This window comes from Thamnophis elegans, chromosome 11 (genome assembly GCF_009769535.1).
Source record: "Thamnophis elegans isolate rThaEle1 chromosome 11, rThaEle1.pri, whole genome shotgun sequence".
Taxonomy (NCBI): Eukaryota; Metazoa; Chordata; class Lepidosauria; order Squamata; family Colubridae; genus Thamnophis; species Thamnophis elegans.
In genome coordinates, this window is record NC_045551.1 from 40,494,013 (window position 1) to 40,511,357 (window position 17,345).

Consider the following 17,345-nt stretch of genomic DNA (forward strand, 5'->3'; position numbering starts at 1 on the left):
TAATAATTGCCATCTTTGCTTTATGAGTGCAACGTTCACTTAACAACCATCACAAATTGGGCACAATCACATGGTGACATGCTTAGCAACCAGCACAATTTAGGAGTGTAATTCTGGACTTAGTTGCCATCATAGGTTGAGGATGCCTCTGCAGATGGTAGGTGTTAGTGGAGTATGGTTTTCTATTGCTCTACATTTCTATCCTTTCAAAATGGAAAAAAGGTATGGCTAGAAAGTAAGATAAACATAAAAATGAGCAATGTGTCAGATAAAAGTAAGCCTCAGTCAGGAATATAACTTTGATTAAATGATTTTTTTAAATGTAACCCTTATCATAATAACAGGATTAGCTTTATTTATGGGGCAGGAGCAAGGTGTCACACCTATTCATTTATCACTTTAGGAGCATAGGGTATCACAAAATTTGAAAAACATCATATGGCATATGAATTCAATGTACTACGGTCAAACATGAATTTCTTTCACAAACTCCTATTTATTTATTTAGCGTATGGCATATCATAACATAGCAATAGCAAACTCCTATATTCAATTCTTTTTCCAATTCTATTTTTTTAATCATTAGGCATTAACACACTGTTGATGTATTAGCAATGAAAAATTATCTTGACAATTGTTACTTTTGGAGATTATTTCCAAAATAAGCAATCCAGTACAGGAACAGATTGCAGATGTCAGAAATTATCATCTCAAAGAATGTCAATTGCCTAAACATTATTTTTCTCAAGCAAACATTCATGATGACACAATAAACAGATTACTACTATACATAGCAACTTAAGACAATAGTAGTTACCAGTGGGAAGGTCTCCTCCAGTCAGTTTTTTGGAGATAGTCCCTCCTATGAAAAAACTCATTATCCTTCAAGATAATGATAGGTTCTCCACATTTTGTCTCCTCTTTCTTCCTTGAGAAATTACTTTAAACACAGCATCCAAGCATTGTCAGCCTCCTGCAGTGAGCTATGTGGAAGAACAGCAGGTTGTGAATTTCTGAAATGCAGAAATCAAATGGCCTCTGTATCTAAATATCTAATTTCTATTTCGAGCAGCATAACTGTTCAGGGAGGAGGAGTAAGGAATAGTATGGTTTTTTTTGGGGGGGGGGAATACTCTTGGAACAATACTTAGCTAGCAGTCATTTTTAGATCCCATCAAGGAAGGTAGCAAGAATATTCAATGTAAAGAATTATTTATACCATTAATAATCAGAGGATGAAAGCTAACTGGGTGACTTTGGGGCAGTCATTTTCTCTTAGCCCAACCCATCTTATAAAGCTGGAGAAAATAGAAGGTGGGAGCACTGTGTAAACTTCCCTAAGCTGTACAAAATAAAGATATAATAATAGTAATGAAAGAAAAAGAACTGGAGAAGTTAACAAAATGCAAAGACCTAACATCAAATGTTAAGGTTGACGTTAGTGTTAGGCAGCAAAAGAAACCTCTGAGACTTTTTTTTTTAACCAAGAGTATAACTTTACTAAAGATTCCATATGCGTGCAAAGGAAAACGTTCCCTCCCCCCTGGACCTCCCACTCCCCATTGTTCACCAATCACTTGCACTCATTTTGCTTTTGGAATGGTTTGTCTACCTTGAACATTCCCAGCTGGTGTTGGGTCCATTTCAGGCTTCCAGTCAGCACAATTGCATTCCAAATTTCCCTTCCAAGCCTCTCTTGTATTCCATTGCCTTCCCTTCCCCCTCCCATTACGGTTGTCTGATTACGAGTGGGGCTGAGTAGGAGTCAACCATGACACCTGCAAATAGAAAGACTATGGCAAAAGAAAACAAAGGTAGTACCGATAGTAATAGATACTTTGACTACAATATCAAAACAACTGGAGCACCATTAAACACCATTATCGCTCAGAAATTCAGTCAATTGCAAAAGGCAGCTTTACCTGAATAGCTTACATCCTGTGACGATACCTCTAACACCATCAAACATCAACACCTGCCTTTCCCAGACCCTTGGGAAGGACTCAATAGGTGGATAATAATAATAAATCCAGACTGAATATCGGGCTGACTGTATGATAATCATATTTCAGATTGATGAAATCTCTAGGGTTAGGTTTAAAGTTAAAGGCAAAAAATTGAAGGTTGGTATATTCATTTGTCTTTCCAGGAGAATAGAAGAAGAGGGTGTAGGAAGGGAGATGGAAACAAAATGTAATCAACATTACATTTCTGAGACTATAATCTAAATTTTTAGACGAAAGGGATGCTTTTATAAGAAAGGCTGCATTTCACAGAGTGAGAAAAATGGATTTCTTTGAAGCCTGGTGATCTTGCTCAGAAGAGCTTTAAATTGGATCCTGAAGGGATTGGAAATAAGTACAGGGAATCACAGTTTCAGGTAAATATTTTTGCATTGTAAGAATTCTGGCAATTGAAGCTCTCACATCTTAAAATTGTTGAGATTGAGAAACACTGGTTTAGATAATTATCATTTGAATCCCACTAGCCAGAAAACTAATCTTTGTAAAAAAAAAACTAAATACACAATTACAAATAGTTCCAAGAGAAAAAAAAAGAAGATGATATCATGTTGATTGTTTGAAGAAAAATGTTCTTGGCTGGTTAGAGAAATGAGCTGAGATTAAAAGAAGGAAAGAAAAGTACTATTATTATTATTTAGAATAAAGAAATGCACAAGTTAAGCCACCCAATTCCATACAGAGTCTGAGCAGTATACAGTTGTTCAAAAGCAGTGCAATAAAAATCAAAACTATTAAAATAATGTCATCCCAAACTTCTGACTCTCAACAAAATAAGACAAGCCAAAGCTATTTCAAGAAAATAAAATCATAAGTAAAGTTACAACAAAACTATAGATCTTTAAAGAAACAGGTGTGGACCAATCAACTGGAGCCAGATTGAATTTCATCATCTTCCTGAATAGTCTGAGATGGTCTGGAAAACTTCTCTCTGCTACCCTAGTCATGCATTCAGGAAGACTCCAGTTTGCAGGGCTGCTTCTTCTGGAAGAGAACATCTTGTTCCTGAGCTAAAGATGAGCGTGTTCTGGAATTGGAAGGCTTCTGAACCAACAACCATTCTGTCATGAAGATGAACAGTTGTTGATTGTTGACATGACTAACATCCCTACTTTAAGAACTATTGGCTCTCTTATACATTATATTTCATATCTTTGAAAAAAACTGCTTGTTGTCTTTCTCAGTCTATCTTCTATCACTTTGTAAGATCTTCCTGCATTATTATGTTTTCCTTCTAAAGTATTCCCACCATATTGTGAAAGCCCTTATTTAGCATGTGTCTATAAAGAAAAGCTGTGCTGAATCTCATACAGCCATAGCTATTACCTGGTAGGTTTGTATACAAAGATCTCTGGAGAAGCCATTTAGGTAAACATGCCTTTTAGGTTCCTAAACAGCAATGGAACAAATAAATGACTTGGGTTCAAAGCAGGGGTGAAATTCAGCAGGTTGTGACATGTTCTGAAGAACCGGTAGTGGAAATGTTGAGTAGTTCAGAGAACTGGCAAATACCACCTCTGGCTGGCCCCAGAGTGAGGTGGCAATGGAGATTTTGCAATATCCTTTCCCCAGGAGTGGGGAGGGAATGGGGATTTTACAGTATCCTTCCCCTGCCACACCCACAGAATCTGTAGTAAAAAAAAATGAATTTCACAACTGGTTCAAGGAGTGAGATGTCTAAATGAACAGTAGAGTTGACTGGGTTGACAGAAACTCCGTATCTTTTCTCTTTCATAGAACCATCTTTTCCATTTTCAAACACTTATTTTTCGTATCCCTGGGAAGTTTCCATAGAGTAGAATTTTGTAGTCAATACACATTTCAGAGCTCTCAACCAAGCTCTTTATTCTATCTGGGAAAATAGCTAACACTAGAATAGGATGATTGAAAAGCCCAAGGGATATGCACAGAGTTTCCCCATTACAGATTGCTAGTTAATTTCAAGCAGTGTGATATCCAACTGGAAAATTGGGTTGACTGCTAGGTGTAATGGAGGCCATATACTTTGTCTTCCAGCATGGAATCAAATGCTTGCAAATAAAAATAAGATACTACATCAAAGTCTACTAACATAGCATGTTAAATAATCTTATTTGTAAAGCACTTACTTCCCATTAAGGGTCAAAATGAAATAAGAGAAAGCAGAGAAAGGGTAAAAAACAAAATCTGTAGTGTTTTTTAATATAAGAAATCAATTTGAGAAGAAGTTAACATTAAATAATTCTCTTTTGTTTTCAAAAAATGTTCAAGCACCCTAATTTCCAGGATCCTAATCTAACCTATCTCTAAATGTATCAGGGCTTTATTCCAAATATTCTCAGGAATTTATTTGCCTCCATAAGGGTTACAAAGTATTGGTTTCATGCAAAAGTAAAATGATGGTTCTTCATTTTATATTTATATATATATATATATATATATATATATATATATATATATATATATATATATATATATATATATATATATATATATATATACACACACACACACACACACACACACACACATGGTTATATACAATTTTACCGAAGGTGTGAATCACTTAATTTTATTTTTAAAAGCAATTTAGCATCAAACAGAAGGGCTTGCAAGAGTGTAAAAGAAGTAGCAACAGGGTGCACAAATGGTCATTTTTTCTTTAACCTTCTGGGAGCACTTATGAATAGGGCTGAGGCTATACTATTATCTACTCTGAATATCTAAAATTATGCTTTTCTTTACATAAAGTTTACTGATGGAGGGTCGGTTAGTTATGTAAGGCTCTTCCCAAATAGAAAGAAAATGTAGCAAACTCTACATCAGCTCCTTATAGGCTAAAAATGTCTTTTGAGCCGCTCGAAGTTTCAGAATTAAGTACGTTAATCTGTGTGAGTTTAAACCAATTCATCCATTTTCTCAGTGAAATTTCTATATTTTTGTTAGAGCACAATATAAATGAATAATCTTTTGCTTAGCCCTGTAGTACAAAGAATATTGGGGCTTGCTCCGAAATGCTTCATATTTAAAAATTCAAAGGTCATCCCTCCAGAAAGTGAACGAACTATAATAATCATTATCTGCATCTTTGCACAGACACAAGATGTGAAACTGAGTAATAAGAAAAAAAAATCAGAATGTATTAAATCTGGAACAAAAATGATACAAAGATCTTGTAGGAAAACAAGGTACCATCTTCCCTTGTTAATGATAAGATTTAACAATACAGAAAGCTTTATATTGTAGACCTAAAAGCACAAGAAATAACCACAGGGAATTTTGTTTTACTCAGGATAACTCCTACTACAATATTTAATTGGCGTTGAATAAAGATACTTATGGTTGATTGCTTAATGATCATTTAAAATTATGATGAACCTACATAGGAAATATTTATGACCCAATTTGAAGTTTCAAAGATTGGTCCTTTCCCGACATCATATAATTGAACTTCAGCCATTTACAACATTATGGGGTCATGTGACCACATTGAACAATGATTTTACTGAAAAGTAAAATCTAAAAAAAACTAAAAATATTTTTAGTTGTTTCATGTAATGTGTCTGCATAGCTTCTGCCAAGTTCAGAACTGATTTATTCATCCCCCAGAAGTGCATAATTCCATCAGCTCAAGGGTAGCACCAGGCTTTCATGTCATGTTGGGACTGATGCTCCAAAACTGGATAGCACACTTGTCTTTTTCTTATTTTTTATTTTTTTAAATTCTTTTCTTGTTTTTTCTTTTAGCTTTTTATTATTTTAAGTGAGTTTCCTGGAAATAGCAAAGAATCCTCATCTCTGAAAAATAAATGCAGTTCTGTACTTAATAGGAAGAGGGCATGGTGACACTGAGTCCTTTTTTCCTAGTCTCTCTGTCAATAAGGAAGAAAAACGGCAATTTTTTAACAAATGGAAGATCAAGTGGAAGAAGGAATGGACCATACTAGGTGGGACTTCTATGCTTTAGAGGGTTTGAGGTTTGAAGGAGAAAATTAAAATAGCAGTAGAATACTTCCACCACCACTTACAATTTTTGTCATTTTGTTTTTTAAATGGTGGTAAACTTAAATAATCCCTTGTGTGTAATATTCTGTCACAATGTAGTTAACTCCTGATATTTATAAATAAAAGTTTTCTTAAGATGTAACAGGGAAGTCCAATAAGTGGACAATAAGTTTTAGCTTAGCTGAAACGTGTTGATCTTCTATGGCATTTCAATTAATATAAAACTTAACATTATCTACTTATATGAGTTGCCTGGTTCTTTTTTTGTCCAAAATTCTCTGAATCTCTTGCATAGACACCTAGTTTACCAATTCTGAAGCCTAGAACATTGAAACTGCCAACCATTGCTGTTATCTCATTGTTCACCTTAAATCCTCTGGGTTTTCAGTATCTTTGTTTTGTTGATGTTCAAAGAAAAAACATTGTTTTTCTTTTATGTTTTTCTTTTTGGAACAATTGTCCTTACTTTTCTTTTTTTCCTATTTCTGCAATCATGGCATTCACATCAAAGATTTGTGAATACAGTGGTAGAATAATGATAAAATCCATCCTGACTCCTTTTTCAGTTAAACCATTTGATGCAACCAATACTGTATTCTCAACTGCTTCCTGGTTATTGTAGAGACTTCTTAACAGATGAATCAGGTGCTTGGGACATACCCAGATCATTGAGAGACTTATTCAAGTGATACCATTAACGCTTCTCGAATAGTTTATAAATAGTTCTTTATGTTGTTCTCTTGCTATTTTCATTGCATAATCCACCATCCAATTATAACCATTTGTATAATTTCTTTCTAATGTTCTTTCTAAAGACTGCCAGTTCCTCCATCCCTATACCTACCTATTTTCTAGCCCATTTAACATTCTCCTAAAGCAGGGGTGTCAAACATGGGCTGGATGCGCGACGTGCAGGCCATGCCCACCCCAACTCCGCAAATGGGAAAAACATTGTGAAATGTCATGTGATGGCAACATGACACCACGAGTTTGACATCTGTGTCCTAAAGCAACCATGAGCTCATCATCAAATTCTTGAATATTGTTTCATCCAAATTTGTCTTGTAAAAGCTTCCATGTGTTGCTTCTTTCTTTTGAAAACATTATGCTCAAGCTTTAAAATCTTAGTGTTCATAATCCTTTGAATTTTCCCATTTCTCTAATTTTCCAAAATAGACTCTTTAGTATATTTTTTAGAATTTTCTTCTATTTATATTATATGTTTGAGCTGAAACAATTTTCATTTTACTTTTTTCTTGGACTTTTGGCAATAGCAAGCAACCTGGTCCAAATGATAGTTAAACATTAGTGGAATGTGGAAAGAACAAGTTTAAGAGCATCCATGAATGCAAGAATGGGGTCTGCAGCTGTGTACATACCAGAGGTGGGTTGCTCCTGGTTTTACTACTGGCTCACTTCACGCTAGCGTGCACAGTTTAATGGAAATTGTTCTTCCTGCATGAACAGAACAATTTACAGTGAACTGTGCATGTGCGCACACTACTACACAACATGCTGGCAAGGGCAGTGCTCACTGGAGAACCGATTCGGGAGTGTGGCCAACCTGGGTCACTGCTGGTTCTGCGACCCAGGCCTAAATTCCCCTACCGGTTTGGCTGAACTGGGCCAAACCAGGAGCAATTCACCTCTGGTACACACGTTTTTGCGTTGTATGAAACCAGGAAGACCTTTGCATCCATACTGCAAAGAATGAGAAGTGTTTGCATATAATAAATATATAATACACCTTTTATAATAGCAGCTTGCAAAACAAAAATATATCAGTTTACATTTACTAAATAGAGCATATCAGAAGTAATTGAATTAGTAATAATATAGTTATATCAAAATGAGTTTAGATAAATATAGGATCCTGTATTGCAGATTTATACTTTTGCTTGTATCCATCATCAAAATCTGAAGCATTTGTTATTTTTTTAACTTTATAATCAGCATGTTATGGAATAAACATGTCAATATACACATTTGTTTATTTTGTTTATATAGAGCTATGAAATTGATTCACTGAAGGAAGTATCAAAATCTCACAAACATCCAGATAGTTTGTTTTCCTAGACTTCATGTGAACAGCTTATACAAATATCTTTAAGTATTTCCTGAGGAAAAAAAATTCTTATTATAACCGGGGTTTTTGTTGATGAATATATAACCTAGTTTAAACGACTCAAGGAGGAACAGACATCCTCCTGGAAAGATGATCTAATTTACATAATGATTGTCAATGCACTCATTATGTGAAGGAGACTTAAAGCAAACAGAAGGAAAGATAGTGAACCTGTTTTCATTTAGCTCTCTATCTTTTATTTTAATGCACTCCTAATCTACTCTTGGTGGGGGGACTCTATCTTGTATTTCATTGTATTTGGTATGTTCCAAACTCTCTGGAGCAATGGTGGTTTTTACATCTCAGTATTTGTGGATATACATGTTTACTTGGAGAAAGTAACTCAATTATATATGTGGAGTTGTAATAATATGGTAAAAAGTGTAATAGCATTGAGGCTGGTCCAAGTTATTTTTGCTGTTTAAGAGGGCAAATAGGAGGCATACTATAAACAAATGGTAACTGAATCACTTATGCTTTCAGGGTTGGGTGTGTGTACTAAAATGGTTACTGTTGGGACAGCACATGGTCATGAAGATAGCTAACAGCTTGCATGCACATGAGTGTTTTCTTGTAGATATGCTGCTTGTACGTAAGCAATCAAATAACAATAAACAGAAAAAAGAGGTACAATTAAATGATTAAGATTTAGTGATTAAAATTAGAGGATTAAAGTTACATTTATACAGTCTTGGAATAGGCAATATTGGAACAGTGGATCTTACTTCTCAGTAGATCTTCAGTGATGCTCATCTTTTGCCCCTGTTGCTCCTCAGTGTCAAGGGAAAAGATGATTTCCCCTTAGCACTGAGAAACATCAGGGATCTACCGGTATTTTTCATATGGACGAATAGAAACACCAGGGATCTATTTTTTATATGGGCCAATAGAAACATCAAAGATCTATTTTTAATGTGGGCCAATAGAAACATCAGTGATCTATTGTTTATATGGGCCAATAGAAACATCAGGGTGTGTTGTTTCAAGAAAGTTAAGCTTTTTAAATTGTTTTGGTATTAGATTGTTTATTTATATTATAGAGTTGTTTTACAGTTTTAATTATGTTTAGTCCTGGAAAGGTAGAATGTACTGTATGTGTATGTAGAAAGGGAATCAGTTTTTACTGTTCTTTCTTATCAGCACCTGATATTCAACGACGTATGGAGGTTTAGTTTAATGTCCATTGTTAACTGCCAGTAATATGTCAATCATAATTAATTTTAAAAATAAACTTAAACGTTTAATGCCTGTCATGATAGTAAATTTTCACAGCTAATTATGTGGTGTGTGAAGAAGTATATCATGCATAGATAGACGTGTTCTTCTGTAAAGAAAGGTTTATATTTTTTTACAGGACAGTATTAATTTTTATGCGATAGGAAATTTGGAAATATCAGATAAAATGTAGTATCCTCTGACCGCAGAATGATTAATTCTGGAAAAAGCATTTCTAATGACCTGATCTCTAATTTAGCTAGGTTGTTGCTATTATATTTGATGAGCAGAACTGAAACCATTTCCTCAGCATTGAAGCAAATTAGCACTCGCCTTATGGTTTTAATAAGGAGAAGTAGCTAAGGCCCATCTGTTGCTATGTTATTTCAAGATGCTACAACACATTCAGCATATTCTAGATTTTTAAAAAAACTAATGGTTTGCAAAACTTAATTTTGGACTATCTCTGTTACACCCAAATATATTGCCTTAATTTCACCTGTGGTGTAGAGACCTTTTACTAAGCGTTTTTGTAGATCAGTAACAGAGATCAGACTTCCTGGAAGACAGTTGTAGGTGGGATTCAATTTTTTTTACTACTGGTTCTGTGGGCAGGTTCCGTGAGTGTGGCTTGGTAGGCATGGCAGGGGACGGATACTGCAAAATCCCCATTCCCTCCCCACTCCTGGGGGAAGGATATTGCAAAATCTCCATTCTCACTCTACCCCACTAACCTGCTTTCCAGCTCTGTTCTCCTGTGCAGGGTAACAAAAGAAGACCAAGCTAATCAGCTGGGACATGGGAAGTAGTGAAAAGATCGAGGGTGGGGCCAACCAGAGGTGGTATTTGCCAGTTCTTTGAACTACTCAAAATTTCCACTACTGGTCCTCCAGAATTGGTCAGTACCTGCTGAATACCACCTCTGATTGTGACCCCCTAGAATGTACAATGGTAGCAAAGTATATTACAGAGGATTCTTGTTGAGGGTTAATAAGATCTGGCTCCAACAGGAATGTGGAGCAGAAATGTTGTTATGAAAAGGATTTCCTTGAGATTGGAAGTCTGACACTTAAAATATTTATAATTGACCAACACCTATCTGTGGCCTACAGCACCATCTTTGTCCAAAGCAGGAGTCTTTGCATTCTTTGAGCTTCCTTTCTCTCCCACAAGCTGGAAAATTCTGTTGGTTCACATTAAAGCCAATTAACACACCTCTAATACTATACTGCATATTCAATTACACTGAGCCACTGACTTCACGGCACACAAAAGCAGGGCAAAAAATGAAAGGAGACAGAATGCAATGAGAAGAAAGTGATTTTAAGACTTTTGCACCTGGGTCTCTTCAAAAGTGCCTTGCTATGAATCTAAATCTACTTGAAAGTTCTTGGATATGATTTTGCCAGTTCCCTGTATTTAGCAATTTAGGACAGATGATTTAGCACACCATACTCTGTAAACATATGTGGTAAAAGCAAGCAATGTATCTTGCAGATAACTTCATAGAAATACCCTCAACCTTATATGCAACTTTTTCGTGTTCTATTTTAATTTAAATTATTTAATTAAATTGAATTAAATAATTTAATTTAATAATTTTAAATATTTTTTTAAAGAGTTTGGGTATTTCATTAAAGTTCCATGAAATTCAATTGACACATCAGATATAATCCTCCAATTCGATAGAACTATATACTAATTAAGAGGCTAAACGGGAAAACACGGTAAAGATAGTCCTTGATTTATAACCATTTTAAAAATAACTGTTCAAAGTTACAATGGCATTGAAAAAGTGACTTATGACTAGTTGTCACACTTATCACCATTGTAGCATTCCCAGTTATGTAATCAAACTTTGTGTGTCTTGGCAATTGGCATATATTTATGATGGTTGTACCATCCCAGTGTCCTGGGATTGTCATTTGAATGTTCATGCAGCAGCCATGGTTAGAATGCAGTATTGAAGACAAATTATGCCATATGCCAGCAGTTTGATCCTGACCAGCTAAAAATTGACTCAGACTTCCATCCTTCTGAGGTCAGTAAAATGAGGAGGTGCAATATGCTGATTCTCTAAACGGCTTAGAGAGGGCTGAAAAGCATTATGAAATGTTATATAAGTGCTACTGCTATTCCTATTCCTAGAAAGCTTCTGACAAGCAAAGTCAATGCGGGAAGTCAGATTTACTTAACAATCACATGAGTCGCTTAACCATGGCATAAAAGTCATAAAATGGGAAACATGAAATAGGAAATAACAGAGCAATATCTCCTAGTGTTCATCTCTGACCATAAATATGCAGAATTCTGGAAATGCAGGAATGGGAAATATTCTTCTGAGGCAAAAAATGTGTGTGTGTGTGTGTGTGTGGCAAAATTAATAGCTGTGTGCAGAATGGATGTTAGATCTGATTTTGTCTCAGTTTTGTTCTCAGATTGTGTTACCCATTCAGAAATGTCTTTCTATTAAAAATGTCACATTGATATTTAGGATAGCATCTGCATTATTTTTTTCTATACCTAATGTCTTTATTTAGATCTCTTTTATTAATAGTGTAGAAAATCATTTTTCTTAGTTCCAAGAATCAATGAAACATAAAAATGTTACAACCCTCCTAGGAGGAGCCAATGTCGCAATGATACGGATGTGTGATCTCGATACTCCGAGACTGAAGCCGATAATTTTGCCACTGGGTGGTCCAATCAGACCTAAACTGTCCCGCAGAGACGGTGAACAGAAAGAATGTGTCTTGCTGATCTCAGGGACATCACAAAGTCCCTGATCGATGCAAGAGAAGTTCTTCAAGCTGACAACAAAAAAATCCAGCTAAGGCTGATGAAGTTGGGGCAGCTCCAAAATGGAAGGATATGGAAAGAGAAAGTGTTTCCAGCTGGTGAGGAATTTTTACAGTTTTAAAAAGAAGAAAAAGTTCTTCTAACTCATTGAAGAATCGGACATTTTTTAAACTTGAAATACAAAAAAGATACAAGCAAAGAAAATTGCAGCAATAACACTGCTACTCGGAGGCTGGAAGGTTTGTGTATTGGAAATGAAACACTCTTGTTTTTCTCACTGTTTATCCTGGCTTGGCACTCCAAGGTCTTGCTGCTTGTTTATAGAGAGTGGTAAGAAGAAAAGCATACAGATGTCCCTTTGAAGTATATCTTTAACCAGAGAAAAGTGAAAATAAAATGTTATTGCGAATCTATGCTTAATCCTATTAACCTTCCAAGCTAGAGCAGCAGTGTTTGTTACCTGGATATAATGGTACAATTTCAATAGCAGAAAGAAACTTTAAGTCTGCAAAATATATTCTCAGAAATACAGAAATTATCAAATACATATGAGAGGATAGAGAAGAATCTGGAAGACTTAGAGCATCTAATAGCAAAATATGATGAAGAAGTTGAGGATGTTTATCAAGTGGAAAAAGTGGTGGTTAAAACCCTAAAAATCAAAGAGGAAAATGAATATAAAGAAATTAAATTTGCTGATATTTATGGTGATTGGTTTGTTTCTGAAAATGGAAAGAGTGGAATACTGAAAAAGGAACTAAATGGAGGGGAAATCTACCCCAGATGGCAAGATACAGAAGAAGAATTTATGGTTTTAAAGAGAAAAAATTTATTAGCAATATCATTGCTAACACTACTGACAATCAAAGATAAGCTGATTAAGGAAACAGAAGAAGGGCATCGAAATTACATGACAGATTTTATAAGCAAGAAGTTGCTAAGAGGAGTCCATACAAAGTTGATTAAGGAGATGATTAGAGGGCTGACACCACAAATGGCAGAAGATATGAGACTGTTTTGCTACTGGAAAGATACAGGTTGATAGATGGAAGAGCACAATTTAAAACTAGTTAAACTTAGTGAAATTTAGTGACAATAGATATAGTTAAATAAATAATTGATAATGTTACTAATGTATACCATGTGTAGTGTTATGATAAGTAATAATTGTATTTGCATATTGAATGGTACCCATGAAAGGAAGATTAGAAATCCTTTTGGATTATATATAAAGGTTAATAAAAAAGAAGTAAGTTAGATACATTTAAAGTCTTAATTATTGGGGGAAAATGTCATGATAAAGGATATAGTTAAATAAAGGAGGGATAAGGATAACAACGTATATATAGGTATGGGTACAACATAAGGAAACTGTATGCAAATTGTAAACAGTGATTTGGAAAGGAGGATTAGAAAATTTTGTTATTAAATATTATGGATGTTTAGCTAGAATAGGACATAAAGATTCAATGTTAGTGGAGGATTTTAGAAATAGTAAATGAAATGCCAGTATATGTTTATGTATTAAATCTTGGTATATTTTATGATGAAGGACGTTTAAACAATTATAGTCAAATGAAAATGGAGGTATGATAATGGTAATATGTATAAATATCTGAGTTAAAATACTTGAGTTAATATAAATTATGTTTGTTCACTGTGGAAGAGATGCACGAAAGTCTTTTTGTAACCAACTGATACACTTTCTATAGTATATAAAGAAGGATATGTTGTGTCTGTTTTGAAAATAAAAAATACAAAAAAATATTTAAAAAATGTTACAACCCTCCTGTTACAAGAGGGTTGTAACAACAGGAGGAAAAGGAGTTACACTGCCACTTAGAGGCTGGAGGCTGGATACATTGCTTTTTCTTCTTTCTCTTTGATCACTTGAGATTCAAGGTTCTTTCAGTTTGTTTATTGACAGTGATAGTAGGAAGAGCACAAGTTGTTTATACAGGTGCCTTTTGGAAGTTCTATCACCAGCTATTGGAGGGAAGACAACATTTTGACTTGAAAGATAATAAATGAACCTGTTTGAAGTTTATTAAAATAGCCTTGAACCCTATAGTGGCAGTGTCTGCAAAATTGAAAGAATGGCTCAGCAGGAAAAAGAAACTGTAATATTGCAAATGATTATGTTTGAAATTCACAATCTATTACTTGTGATAGAGAGAATTGAAAAGAGATTGGAGAATATGGAATACAGAACAGAAAAATCTGATGGAGAAACTGAGGATGATTACCAAATGAAGAAAGTGGAGGACAGAGTTCAAAAGATGGAAGAAAAAAATGAGCAAAGAGATAAGAAAACTGTGGATACTGACAACAAAATGAGTGTGGTTGGTAATAGCAAGAGCGGAATATGGAAAGGGGAGATAGATGGATTGGAACTCTACCCCAGACTTCAAAGGAAGAAGAAGGAAAAGAGTGAAAAATTAAAGAAGAGAAGGAGAAAAATCTTGACAGAAGCACTAGTGATAACCAAAGATAAGCTGATGGAAAGAACAGATGTTGGGTTTCAAGCTTTTATGAGATACGAAAGGAATAACATGTTGCCAAGAGAGGTTTATACAAGTTTTATTAAGAAAGTAACTAGAACATTAATGCTACAAATGGCAAGAGATATAAGACCGTACTATTACTGGAAAGATACAGGTTGATGCAATGAAAATATATAATAAAAAATTAAGCTTAATTTAGTTTACTAGTAGTATGTATAAAATGAAGCAACAACAGCTATAGTTAAATAATGATTAATAATGCTAACAATACATATAGATATATTAGTTTGATAATATGAAATTTTATATAAACAAAACATGGAGATTATGAAAGGAGGTTTAAAAGTTTTATATAGAATATGTTATAAAGATGCATTGTGATTGGATGATTTTAGGATGATTTAATGGAATGTTATCATATAATCTTATTCTAGATTTTGAATATTATATATAAAAGGATGTAAAAACAATTATAGTCAAATTAAGGTTGAGATATAATATTGTGATATACATGAATATAGGTGAATTTAAAATATGCAATTTGATATGAAAAGCAGGTGGTGACTATGGAAGAGATGCATGGAAATACTGAAACCAACTGACACACTTTCTACAATTTGTAACGGAAGATGGTTTTTTAATTTTTATTGTTATGTTTATTTGTCCTTGTTCAAAAACAAATAAAAATTGTTTTTTAAAAAACATAAAAATGTGTTAAATTTCCCCACTCTCACTCTTAATGTCAGCAGTAGTTCCTCATTTAAATGAAGAGCTCCTGAGGACACCTTTTAAAGCTTTAAACAACATCATTTTTTTTTTTTATTTTAGTTTGTCAAACATGTACAAGATAACAGGTATAAGTATAAACATGGACAAGAACAAGGGAAATGAGTACAAATAGATGGGGACAGTAGGACAGGGATGGAAGGCATGCTGGTGCACGCCCCCTTATAGACCTTGTGTGAGGTCCATAGTAGACAGTTTAAAGTTGAAGCTGTGGTGGTTAGAGGGTGCTCTCTGAACTTGGTTGTTTTCTTGAAGACCTTTCATTACCAGAACTAGGTAACATTATCAGTGCTAATAAGGAAAATGTCTTTAACAAAAAATTCTAAAGTCAAATCTTTAGAGAGCTGTCCACCTGCATTTTTAAAATAAGCGTTCTGAGTAAGAACCAATGCTTTAAACTTGAAGATTGCTGGTCCTCACACCATCATCAACAAAAGCCGTTTACTGTTTTTTATAAAGCCAACGTATGGTTGAAAAAGCAGTATAAATAAGAATAGCTATTTGGGGTATATGAGATGGGGGGGAAAAGTTCCTATTCCAAGCAAGCAACTTTCCTGTAGCTATGAAAGAAGATTAAAAACAAAGCTGGAGAATTGCCTAATTGTTGATCTTCCTTTGCAAATCAGATCACTGGCTCTGTATGAATCACTTAGCTTAATAGTCGCTGAGGATTTCATTTGGCTGTATGAGCCTGCAGGATAGTGCCTTTGAGTTTTAGAGAATTAAATGCCCAATCGAATCAGGGAGATTTTCCCATTGCAATTCCACTTTGTTAATTATATCTTAAAAAGAGGTTGAAGAAATTCCCTATGGTGGATCATGCGGAAAGGAAGCCAATTTCAATCCTGGATTTTCCTCATATTGATTTTTTTTTTTTTAAATCCCACTCTCAATAGGAGCTGCCTTCTTCCTAAAGGTGCTATTTAGTGTTTCTACTTTTTTGAGGCAACCCCCTCCTTTTTTTGTGCCTTCCGTGAGTTTTGATAAGATTTGAATGTTAGATTTCTGAATACTGGATTTCAGTACTCATACACAAATCCTCCTTGCCAGCCTTGTCCTCAAATTTCCACTGACCTTTCCATCCACAATCCACATTAAGTCACACTGATCTATTCACACTGCTTCCTTTTCTTCCTTCAGGCCACCCTTTGAGCCATGTCTCACTGTCTTTCATCCTTGTGTTTCTTCCATTGTGCTCTGCTTACCTCAGCTTCCATCTTTGTTACTTATCCTGCCTTCTTTTGTTGCATACATTATTCATGATGATTTTCTGAAGGTACAAACACAGTAAGATGTAGGCTACATCATTTACTTACCTAATACCTATCTATCCCATATCTTTATTAATCAGGATGTACTTTAGTCTGACTGACTGACTGACTGCCCACCTGCCTCTATATCTAATTTTTTTTACTTGTTTTGTCTTTTCAATTGAGGAATATAATGAATGCCAGATCAGTCAATTACAAGATTGTTCCTCCTTTCCAGTGCTACTTTAGAAACTAACATTAAACTTTTTACACTTAAGAACTAGGTAGTCAATTTATTTGTAATTCAGCAAATGCTTAGTTCTCATCATTATGGCAAAAAATCTGAAAAGGGAACAAACTAATTTGAAAACACTAATGGCAATTTCTTTTTACCCCTTGTTATTGGGAATGAGGTTAGAGAAAACCAGTTACATGTAAAGTTCAATAACTAAACAATAGGATACATATACTGTAATCTAAACTAGACATTATTTATCAGAATAGTCCCATATCTAGATTTCTTTTTTATGGTTTAAAATAACTGAAATGCAGCTTGCTGATAGTTTGCTAGACTGCAATATTTAATCAGTCTGCATAATGAACACTTCTAATTGGCTAAAACATATGCCTACTTAACTGTCAGCAGATTTCATAATTTTGC